Source organism: Melospiza georgiana, chromosome 8, assembly GCF_028018845.1.
Source record: "Melospiza georgiana isolate bMelGeo1 chromosome 8, bMelGeo1.pri, whole genome shotgun sequence".
NCBI lineage: Eukaryota > Metazoa > Chordata > Aves > Passeriformes > Passerellidae > Melospiza > Melospiza georgiana.
The window spans coordinates 2,108,217-2,120,637 of NC_080437.1; positions in this window are offsets into that span (position 1 = coordinate 2,108,217).

The window sequence follows — 12,421 nt, forward strand, 5'->3', positions numbered from 1 at the left end:
CTGCACATCAGGAAACATCACTTATGTCCCACTGACATCTTCCCACACCAACCTGCTAATTATAAGAAAAACAGCAAAATAGAAGTATTTCTCTACTATCTGCAAAAATCCCCCATTGTAATCGACATGAGAACAAGACAGTGAAAAGCATCTGACAACCTTTAATACACCTCCCAGGCCACTGACAGGCTTTCACACTAATAACCACTTAAACACTCGGAAACTGCTTCTGAAGACTCCCACCACTTTCCATCAATCAGTTACCACTAAGCAGTGATCACTGTAGCCCTACGTAGCTAATTATCTTCTGTTTGCATCTTAGACTGAACTTTCAAAAACAATTTACCAGACTGATTACGTAACAGGCAGTGACCTTATTAATGCTGCCCAAACGAACATTTGTCCCCATTAATTCTGCCACAGGAAATAAGCAAGTAAGCAAAGCCCAAGACCCTTCCAAGCAGGCAGACACGCTCATTAACTCTCATGTATTGCTGTGACTGCAGCAGTTTCCTGCAGTGGTGAGCAGCACAGCCAGCCCCAACCTGTTCCTGGTCGGGCAGGCAGCAGGTCCTGCCTTGACACTGTCAGCCAAACGCAGCAGTCACCACAAGGAATGTAAATGAGCATAAAATGCCACTAAGGGCAGGAATGAGCCATCGCAGCTCTTCCTTCTGGATGAAAGGCAGATTCTCCTGACTTTGCTCAAAGTGAAAAATAAAGATGGATCTCCAAAGCACTAAAGATTAATGGCACAGTTATTTATAAGGGGGAAAACAATCTATTCCTCAGAGAACAGATCCAGAACAGCTTTCTAAACACCAAGTAAAAAAACTTTTCTATATAAGGACATACTAGAAATATATTTGAATGCAAGGTTCTGAGAAAATAAAGACCTGAATCAAAGAGACCTGGGTTGCAGGCATTGGGAAAAGGAAGGATAAGACCGTGCTACCTGTGAGAGGATTCTTTCAAGGATTTGTAATCATCTAGTCCTATGGTTGGTTATGACAGCAGTGGTTCTACACGAATGCTGAAACCCATCAACTGCAAAAAAAACCTACAAACTGTGACTGGCAGAACTATAATGCAGGATGAGGTATACAAGACATGAAGAAGAGATTTCTAACAGAAATTTTCTGTGTTTTTTTCCCAACAGTTTGTAGTGAGCCCTGAGTTCCAGTTTGTTTTTTATTTACTTAGTAAAAAAAGGTTTATAAGATATTACCAGGCGTATGGAGGGGTTAGAGAAAAAGGACCCTCCACACATAACATGGAAAGATTAATTTAAAATGCCTCTATGAAAATTAGGTACCTGTACCAGACTTCAGTTCTCAGGTCACTGACATTGACAGCATACCCTTGATGAACAACAGGTCATGAAGATCACACTGATTTTTGCTAGGCATGCTTACAGCAACAACAACTGCCATGGCACCTGTGGAGCCTGGAGAGCAGAGCACAGGCTGATTGAAAGAAAGGCTGGCTTTACATGTAGGAACACACAGTTCTCATTGCTTCTCATCTACCACTTGTAGTTAAAATGGGATTGAAATACAAAGGAACAGTGATTCTTGGTCCATAATAGTTGTAAGAAAGCAAAAAGTCACACAGTCTTGAGATATTATATGCAGACCTCAAAGTGACAAAGTCAGTATTGATGTGATCTGTGGCTGAAGGAATTACAGATTTGCACATACAGATAAAGAATAGTAAAGGAGAAAACAATAGGACTTTCAAAAGATGCCTGAGTCTGCGAACATGGCCCATGGTTCCAAACAGTAACTTCCTCCAGATCTCCCCTAGACACGGGGACCCTCCTCCACAAGGGTATATGCATTTATGAACACTTAAACCACATTTCTTATGCTTCCAGAGGGAGATAGATTTTGCTGAAATGGGAAGAGACTGAGGAAGCGACTTTTACTATACAACTGCAGTTTACAAGATAGATTTAAAAGTTAGATTTAAAAGTCAGGATGTCTTTACAAGACACCCAAAAGCAGCTGAGTGTTCCTGGAAAGCTACTCAGTAGATCAACTACATGTATTTGGAATGGTGTTATAACAATTTGTGAAAAAAAAATAAATTGTTAAGAATTGACTGGAACAGAACAGTGATAAGTGCATTACATCTCTGCTTTTACCATGCATTACAACTTGACAGCGTAAAGCTTTGTGCTGCTGAGCAGGTGGCACTTTGACATCGCCCTTATTACAAACTAAAATTCTGTTTTAAAGAGCCGACATTTATTGTGTTGTCTTCACGGGCTACTATGAAAATCCACAAACACCCTCTCTGTGCCAGAGCCACAGCCCTTCCTCTAGCCCTGGTTCAGAACAACCACAGCCTTGTAAGGCAACACTGAGGAACAGCGAAGCAATTGCTCTAAGTGATGTAAGTGCTATGTACTGAAGTAAGAACTGCATCAATTCAGCCACCAGATATTTAGGGATCCTCATATTAAACTTATTTCATCTAATTTTTCTTGTGTATTATTGCTGGTTTCCAAGGCAAGTGTGGCATTACTGCTCCATCATTTAAACCCAGGTCCAAAGAAAAACCTTGTGACCTTTATAATTTGGTACTAGCACTAGAGCAGTTTTATTTCCAGCAGAAATTCTAGACTGAGATTGCCCTCTTTTCATGATGAATCTTCTCATTTTTTAAATTTTGTTTTTCTTTTCTAGAATATTTAAGAATATGCTGACAGTGCCTATACATTTCCCTAAAGGTTTGGCTTGAAACGTTTTGCATTCCATCTCTATTGAAATGATTTACTGTCAAAATCAAAACAACCACAGCCCCAATGTGGTGCTGCAGCCTAATAATTCTTTCACAAAGAAAATGTAATGTCTCTCTGCTTATATCCAACCTGACACTCAAAATACATTCAAGATGATTTATGTATATCATATACATCAATACGCAGAATGTCCCTTTAAATTAATTTCTTGTGACTCGATATCCTGTTCTAAATATTTTAATTTGGGGAACATTTTAGTTGGTTCAGTAGAAGTCAAGATACGATTTAGCACTGGTCTGCATGTTTATCATGCAAACATAACTGCACTGATACATCCTGAAGCTCTGAATGCCTGTTATAACTTGGGTGATTGCAATGCTTTTTCTAGGGCCCTTGGTATCCAGCAGTTGTTGATGGACTACATTTGCACAGCTCTCACTGCATTATTTTAAGACGATTCAACTGTCGATTTTTAGACTGTCACAGAGTCAAGCTTTACTGCAAATTGTTAAAGAGAGTCTCTTCTAGCAGAGGGTTTGGGGTTTTTAAACTGTCTTGCTATTTTACACAGTTTTACATTTACTTCCCAGTGAAATAATAATCCATGCTATTTTTCATGTTGTTGTAATCAAAAATACTTTAAAGTAATGTTGACTTAAAGCGCTGTCAAATTACCAAGTCCATAGCTAGTCAGAATATAGATTGGCTTTTCTAATGTGCTGTAGCTGATACTCCATTACTTGATGAAATGCAAATAGAACCAGGAAAAGAGGCAGCCAAGGCTTATTATTCCATGCTGAAATTTTTCTCAGCTCTGCAAAAATCAACAGAGATGCTGATATTGATACTGATTTCACTGGGACCAATGTTTTTCTCCTAGGAAGCAACTGTGATGACTACTTGGGTATCTTGTAGTCATATTTTTCTCACTTTGTATTTCACACTCCATAAAAGCTCATTTAAGAGCTCTCCATCCTTGCAGCAGTAAGGAACTAGGAAAGGATACTGGCTGAAGTCCATTCCTGCTATCAGAGTGGTCAGGGCAAGCAATGCCTTTTAATTACATATCTCCTAACATAAGGACAATCACAGTGCATGGAAAAATAAGTCGTTAGAAGTCAGTTCTAGGTACATCACGAAACTGTATTATTTTAAAATAAGAAACTATATTTCAGATCGGCCTCAGAGTCTGTCAGAACATGATGCTGGCCAAAACATTACAATGCAGACCGCTAAAGACTGAAATAATTTTGTTTTCTTTTTCTCTCACGTCATTTTTCTGTATTCTGGAAATCTCTCTAATTGGAGCATTTGTAACTAATATATGATTCTCTAGGTCAAATATTTTCAAAATTAATGCATTACATACTTAAATCTATAATACTAAATCAAAACAAAAATGCCTTGACTTCAAAAGGAGCTGAAAATGCAAACTTGCAGTTCCCTCTATTTCCAGAAATGGGTCTGCTTTTCTGTCTTACCTGGGATTTAGAATCTCAGATTCAGGTACTTACAAGGCATAATTTGACACACCAGAGATTTCTTCAGTGAATATGAAGCCTGAAGTCACAAATAAAACTGCTGCCTTGATTCACAATAAAATAGGCTAATTTGCCAAGAGATACACTACAGCTATTCTTTCGTTCTGATAAAATCAGAAGTATGTAACTTTTAGCAAAGTTGGAAAATATACTGGCACGAAAACAGTTCTTGCTACAGGCAAAAATAATTTTACTTTTGGCAGGTTTACAGCGAAGCAAGTCAGTTACATTTTCACCTCAGGTGGTTTGTGGTATCAAAAAGGCAGTTCTTGCAGATGGAAAACTGTCATTACATGAGGACAAGCTGTTTGCTGGGGGAAATGGAAATATTTTGCTCTCTGTCAAACCTGTGAATATTGCAGAGAAAATCTGTTTTCATGTAGGAATACTCAAACCAGAAGCTGATGGTTTAATGGAGTTCTACTTGACTGACAGAGTGGCTCACCAGCCTGGAGACTGGCCAGCCTGTGCTTCAGCTGCAACACCAAGTTACCCTAAAATTTCAGCAAGGAGTTGCATAAGGACAGTCATGTGGGCTGAGAGATTGCTCCAGATCACCTCAAACAGATCTGGAGAGCCCAGCACGGGCAGGTGCCTCTGAAAATGATGAGTCACCAAGTCAAGGACCTCACACCACATCTCCTGCAGGAAATGCAAAACCCGCTTGTCCAGGATGCTTGGAGGGACTTTGCTCCTGATGCAAGCTGCCCATTATTAATGCCCACTGATGGTGAAAGAACTCAAAAGAGGGCTCATGAACAGGAGGAGAGCTGCCAGAGAAGGTGGTAAAGCTCTGAGCTTTCCCCAGGCTTTCCATGTGGCTGCAAAGCCAAAGTGTGGAAGCACTGCCTGCTGCCACTGTACGAGAGCTATGTGCTCATTCAGTTGGAATTCAGCTGTGGTTGGAAAGCACCAGAAGCAGAAAGTCTTCAGAGGTGGATCTGGGAGCATCTTTGAAAGGACTCACTAATACTACCTTTAGCAGGGCAGTCATCAAACCCAAGATTTACACAGACAAAGGTTGCAAAGACCAGAGCTGCAGCACTGTTTTACATAAATCAGACAATTTGTCATGGGAAATCTTTACCTTAGTAGAAATTCAGACTTGAAGCTAAACAAAATGCAAGATATGTAGCCTGAAATACAGTAGTAAAAGGGATAGATTTACATTTGGCCGATTTTGTGATTCTGTGAATATTTATGATGTTTTCAAAACTCAGCTGTGCCTATGCTATTACTTAATTCAATCTTACTCTTTGCTCCCAGATTCTGGTCTTATTATCCACACTCCCCACAGTCCCTTGTGTAAAACTCACAGGGCAGTGAGTTTATGCAGGGGTGGCAGGGATAAGCCTCTGTGCCTGCCATGCTGAACAACTCCCCAGCCCTATCCAAACAATTTCTCTGTGTCCACACACATCCTCCTGCACCAGCAAGTGAAACATGTTGACAAAGCTAACAGACCACTTCTGCTGATGCACAGCAGCATACTCATTATTGTACATGATGGACAAGTGTATCAAAAAGCAAATTAAATTGACCTTCCCACAAGGCACTAATGTGCAGGCCCACAGGCTCTCACAGGAACCCCGGACAAGACCAGTGTGGTCCCCCCTCTGCGTGTTTGGAGCAAGGCCAGCAGCACTGTGGCCTCTCTGGTCCAGCACAGGCTACCTGGCTACTCCAGCAGAGATTTATGGATCTCCAAGAGTCTTCCTTCAGGCACTCACTGCACACAGAAATGCGTTTCCACAATGCCCTGCTCACCAGGTAGGTATAGCACCCTTCTGGGGGAAAGGTGGGCAAAGCAGGCTGGCATCCACCACAACATCTTCATCTGCCTCTGCCTAGGATGGGAAGAGGCAAGTACAGAAGGGATGCAGCTGCTTCTGATAAGGTCTCTCCAAGAAACACTCACCATGGGTGAAATTCCAGCTTTCTGGTCAGGTTTTGGTCATCCTCGCTGCAAAGGAAGTGTGTATAAAAGCACCTGTGTGCAAGTCAGAGCACTGCACAGCAAAGGCAGAGGCACCTCTGTTCCTGCCAGCCTCCCACAGCCTCTCAGTGCCAGTGAAGAGCACTCATCTCAAAGAGCAAGCAGCCAGCCCACAGCTCACAGCCACCCACGGCCTGCCCAGCACACACCTGCAGCGGGTGCACAGACCTCACAGCACACACTGTCACCGACACCTCTTCATAAAAATCCTTTCTTGAGGATTTTCCCCTCTTCTGGGAAGCTGAGGCCCCAGAAAAAGAATGTAAGCAATGGTTATCTGCTGCTGGGGAATGCAACAGGTGCACCTGTGACTGGCCCATGTTGGATGTGTATAATTAATGGCCAATCAAGGACCGAGCTCTCTCTGGGACAGAGTCAGAGAGAGCTCCTTTGTTATTTCATTCCTCTTCTATTCTTAACTTAGCTAGCTTCTGAGAACTTTCTCTTCTATTTCTTTTTAGCATAGTTATAATGTAATATATCTCATAAAATAATAAATCAAGCCTTCTGAACATGAGGTCAACATTCTTGCCTCTCTCTTCATCCTGCAACCCTTGCAAGCCCTGTGACACAGGCACTGCCCAGTAGGCTGGCCCTTTATTTCCACCTTTCAGCGTCAGAGAAATACTGAAAGCAGGAGAAAAAGCACAAAGATGAAGAATTGGAAGGTCTAGCCCTTATTGGTAAGTACCAAGGTATTTCACAGAAAGAAATATGTTAACAGAAATTCGGTTTCAGCAATTTGATAATCAAGCAGACAAGGTAATACAAATTAAAAATGAAAGGAAAGACTGTGATGGTTAAGAGAGCTTAGAATTTAAAATCAAATATACAGTGACTGAAGAATATAAACCCCACATAAACCCACAGGCCTCGATCAGAACGCTTTCACCTTGGGTTTATTTTACTCACAGGCCATACCAGATGGGGTGACTGATCATGACACTGGGATAGCAACGCTAGCTGCCAGCAAAGACTGCTTAAAAACCACCAAGTTTTTAAGGGAGCTCTGATGAGATGACAGCCTCGATTAGGCCTCAAGGAGTACGCAGGAGATGAGTGAGAATCACACAATAAAGAGCACGGTGAGCACTCTAAAGGCCAAGGGACCTACAGACCAGCCTGGCAGTGGAAGGCAAAGCCTCTCACCTATAAAGAAACACCTAAGGAATTAGTGTACCTTCCTCTTATTTCCTGAAAAAGGGGCAGAGCTGGCTCAAATAAGCAAGCAGTCAATAAGCACTGCATCTGCGTTTACCTCTGTCCTATGAGCCAAGGAATCTCTTATAACTTAGAAAGTTTGGCAACACATTAATTCCCAGCCCTTATGAGATTCCTAAGCATTTTTGCATCACAATTAAAATCCATTTGCACAATCCCCTCCCCAAGTATTCTTCTCTCTCCAGAAAGGTCGATTCCCATCACACTTAACTCGTTGGTTTCTATCTGAAGGTTCAGACTTGTAAAGCCTCAGAGGAGCTGGACCCCAGGGTGGAATTTTGCTTTAGGTTCCATCTCGCACACCCGAGTATCTAAGGGATGAAGTCCATGCCCAACGTTTTATAGTTTAACAGAGTCCACTGTAGTGACTGCTTCCCTTCAAATCTCAAAAGGTCTTTTTACTTATATTTTTAAATGTTATGAACTATAAATTGTTACTCTAAATTTTCTTTGATAGCTAATGCTGTAGTACATTTTTAAACAAGTTTTCCACCACAACAAATACCTATTTCTTCATAAAAGACATCTTCCTCTTCTTAATTGCTCCACTGTGATTTTCATTCTGCTATGGGGTATTCCCAGTAGACCTTCAGAGGCACTTTGCATGATCTGCTGGCAGTGCTCTAATGCTCTTTATCACAGAAACACAGTAGTTTTTATCATCTTTTTGGCAATTTATGAAATTCTACAAGCCTACTGTGTGACAATTTAAAATACTGTTCTACAAGATTAATCTACAAAAGTGTGAAAAGTACAGTATGTGCTTGGAAAAGGTCACAGAGACGTGTTCCATAAGAAGGAATCAATATGATCACAAACAGATTCTGAAGTCATATTACCATTTTAATTGGCTGGCACAGCCTTTTCACAATTCCACCTCAGTGGTAACATTAATTCCAAGTGTGACAGTACAAGGCTTTGCTAACACAAAGAGGAAAATAATTATTATGCGCTGACCGGCTACCTTTTGCTACTACCCAAATGTATCCAAATTATTACATTAAATATCTACCCTTGTTTTTCACTCAAGAGATTAATCTCTTTCTTGGAGTGATTTTGAAATGTCCTTCAGAATATGATATTAAAAAAAATTAAACTCGAGCACTCCAAGCTGGAGTTAAGAATTAAAAAATTCAAAGGAAAAAACCCAACCAAGCAACCTTCTAAGCCACATTCCTCAGCAGTATTAGGAGTGGCTGAAGGCAGTGAAGAGCCCTGCCAGAGAAAGAAGGAAGCTCCACTTCCTTGTGTGCCACTCCTGTATCCCCAGCTCAAAGTATATATAAATATATATATAAATATGTATATAAATATATACATATTTATATGTATATAAATACATATATGTACATATATAAATGTATACCAGGCACACTGTCTTGTACCTTAGTTTGAAATGACAATCTTCTGCATATTCTTGGGGGACAGGGGACGTAGGATTTGCTTCTACAAAGAAAAGCTTTAGTGATATTTGGTGATTATGTAAAAAGTATTTTTAAGCCCGTGTACAGTTTCTTAATGTTAACTGACACTATGAACATAAACACAAACAGATTAAAGGTAGGATTTGGAGAATATCTTCTATCTGGAGGTTTTGTGCTGGAGACAGCCAAGTATAAATAGGAGAAGGAACTGTGATACATTAAAATTCATTTTAGAAATGAATCTGATGATCTGTAGCTGACATTTGAGATAGCAAAAAGCTTCATACAGGAGAAATCTTTCAAAGAATAACTCCAGCATGTGAAAAAAAATGTCAGCACGTTCTATGAATAATCAGGCACCAGGAGACAAAGGCCACGTTTTAACACAGGGATGCAGAGTGACTTTCATCCCTGGTGAGACCTTTGGACATTATGAGCACAGCTCCAGGTTCTGCTGTAGCAAGGTGCCTCTGACACATGTAAATGCAGTTCGGTCAATTAGCAAGAGAGCTTTGCTATGTAGTGATAACTCAATAAATATTTAGAAGAGAAGCTCACTTTTCCAAGAGCAACTTATTTTTTTCTCCCCCATTAAGACGTTTCAGTGCATGTTTTACTTCAAGGATATTAATAACCTTTCTAGGAGGAATCTGGGCCCACCCAAGGCTCCATGCCAATCTCTGCCAGCTGGGATTTGTTTTGGTGTAGGCAGATAAACAAATAAAGGACTGCCTGGTGGTAAGTGGGAATCGCACCGTGTTTTCCCTCTTGTCAGAGAAGGGCTGCCAAATCAGAAAAATTAGCTGCTTTCCAACCAAGGCCAAGCATGGGCACAATCAGGACATTTTAGGAACAAAAAAAGATCAGGTATTTCTGTAGTTAAGCTGAACAAAATGTAGACATCTGTACCTCCTCTTCCCAAGACACTGAACTCCTTTACATCTAAGGCAGGAACTCAGGAGAGCAGGAGTCAAATTAGTTCCAGTTACACAATTTTTCATGGTTAACCTAGTTTTGATTTGCCCTGTTTCTGGGAATACTCTTTCATTAATGTGACTGGTGTTCCACCAATGGTCTGCAGTGGTGACAGATGTTTTTGTTTAACCATTACTCTCTTATTTGAAATAAAACCCAATCAAGCAGATACAATGATTCAAGAAGCTGACATTTTTAATGTAGACTAGGCAAAATTAATTTAACTTTACCAACATCTATTTTTATTTAAAAGGACAATTTCTAAAAACTGGATTTCAAAGGCTAAACAAAAATTTCTTAGTGAATTAGTCCCCAGAGATGGTTACCTAGCTCAGAGCACATAGAAAAATACTGACATTGGCAGAAAAGCTAACCAGCTAATTAAAATTTACAGGGTATTCAGAAAACCTCTCAAATGCTGCATGCATTGCTGAACACACCTAATATATCAAGACTTTAAAAAAAGAAGATAGTCAAATGAAAGGGAAAGTAATGGGAACAAAAATAACTGGAATAAACTAAAATTGCATTTGCCAATCTTAAATTCTTCATGCAAGCCACCCTTTCTTGGTTGGTTTTGGTTGGTCAGGTGGATTTTTAAAAATCTTGCAATATTCTTAAACTATCCAACAAAATTCTGGAGTCTAAGGCTGACAGAGATAAAAATACCAGCACCAATGTTACATGGAGGAGAAAAACTGCACGGGAACATTGTGAATAAAAATATCACTTTTGTAGAGGTGGAACTTTCATCCATTCAGCTATATCCTCTCAGTGGTAGCCAAGTAATACGGAAGTTTTTAATTAACTGTTGGCAGAGGAAAGCAGAACTGAAATCCCAGTAAATAGTAAATGAACCAAACTGAAGTGCATCCTAGTGCCTACATAGGACTTGCAGAAGTTTTTGTCACCAGAATTCAAAGATCATTATACAATATATTATAAATAAATTATTATAGAACCATTAACAGCATTTCTTTTTACCAAGGTACGGAGACTGGTAGTTTGCCTTTACGTAATGTGTGTATCATCTTCAGGGTGCCCTCACCAATTTATACAGATCCTCAGAAGCCCTTCAGAAGTGTCTTTTTCCCTGTACCATGTTTACATATATATTTCAGCATAAATTGGTTACATAAGCATAGTTAAATTCAGTTTCATGTGGAAAAATTCAAGTTAATCTTAGAAGAATTCTTTTTGGTACAGGAAGCAGTATCCAGAGCTGGGTTGATACTTCACCAGCTGGACTTTTCAGAGTTTTGCTATGCAGAAACTCTGCTGATTTTTCTACTGAAATTCTGTTTGTAAAGATCGGGTCATGCCCATGGCCCAGAGGAAAACTCACTGAAAACCAGAAGGTGCCATTCAGATTTCTCCTCAATAGAGAGGAACTGAGGCTGAAACAGATGAAGTGAATAATCACCAGGATGATGTGGGAAGGGAGAGCCTGTCTTATGAGACAATGTAGTGTGCAGCAGAATAATAAATCACATGAATAAGCATCATGGGGCTTTGCCCCAAGGAGAGAGAACAGCCATTTACCTGAAAGGACCGTCCACTGCTTATTCCAGGGAACATTTTGCATTTCATTCCTCCATCTCATGAGTACATGAAAGGCTCAATCAATCAATCAAACCTGTGCAGAGCTGTATTATTGATTAAACCTTGCTTCTTGCTTCTAGTATTGAACTTGACCTCAAGAAACCTGACCTCCTAATGAAGTTTAGCCATATCCTGAAACAAATCCCCCTCATTCTCTGTTTTTGTTGCTTTAAAGCAGTGTTGAACTGCGCACATGAAGAACACAGACACACCACTAAATGCCAGAAAGAAAAACGTGATGACTTGCTCTCTGGGAATTTTGATGACTTGCTCTTCTCCAACCACCTCGCTGTCTGGAATTATACCAACACTAGAGTAGCTCCATTTTACCCTGAGAAAAATAGAAAGAGTTGGCTGAAAACACTTTTTGCTTTGTGGCCAACCCTGCCCTAAACAAAGACCAAAATGTTTCCGATAGCTGTTCATTGCCATTCACATGAAAGAATGATCATCACCTTCCTTATGACTTGCAAAACAGAAATGAAGCTGCATAAAGAAAATTTGAAAATACATTAAAAACACAAATGTTTTAAAAAATATGCATTAAACTAAAATTGCTTGAATTCTGATATGTATTCTTTTGCATAATGCTGCCACCAATACAGAAGATTCCTTTCTGCCAAGAATCAAGTAGAAAAGGAGTCTCTGCTTCCACCTAGCTATACAGTTAATACACTGCTCAAGAAACCTACGCTTGAGTCTTCATTTCATCTTCTATAAGAACTTTGAGATTAGTTTTCCTATTCTCCCAATAGTGTTTCAAAATTACAGAGATGTTTTAAATGGTCTTCAAAGTCAATTACAAGGAAATGTTAAGCAATGTCCCCAAAAATGGTTATCTCTATGTTCTTCAGCTGTAAATAAATAATATTTTCTGGCTATGAAAAATCAATCTTTTCCTCAATTGAGGACAATC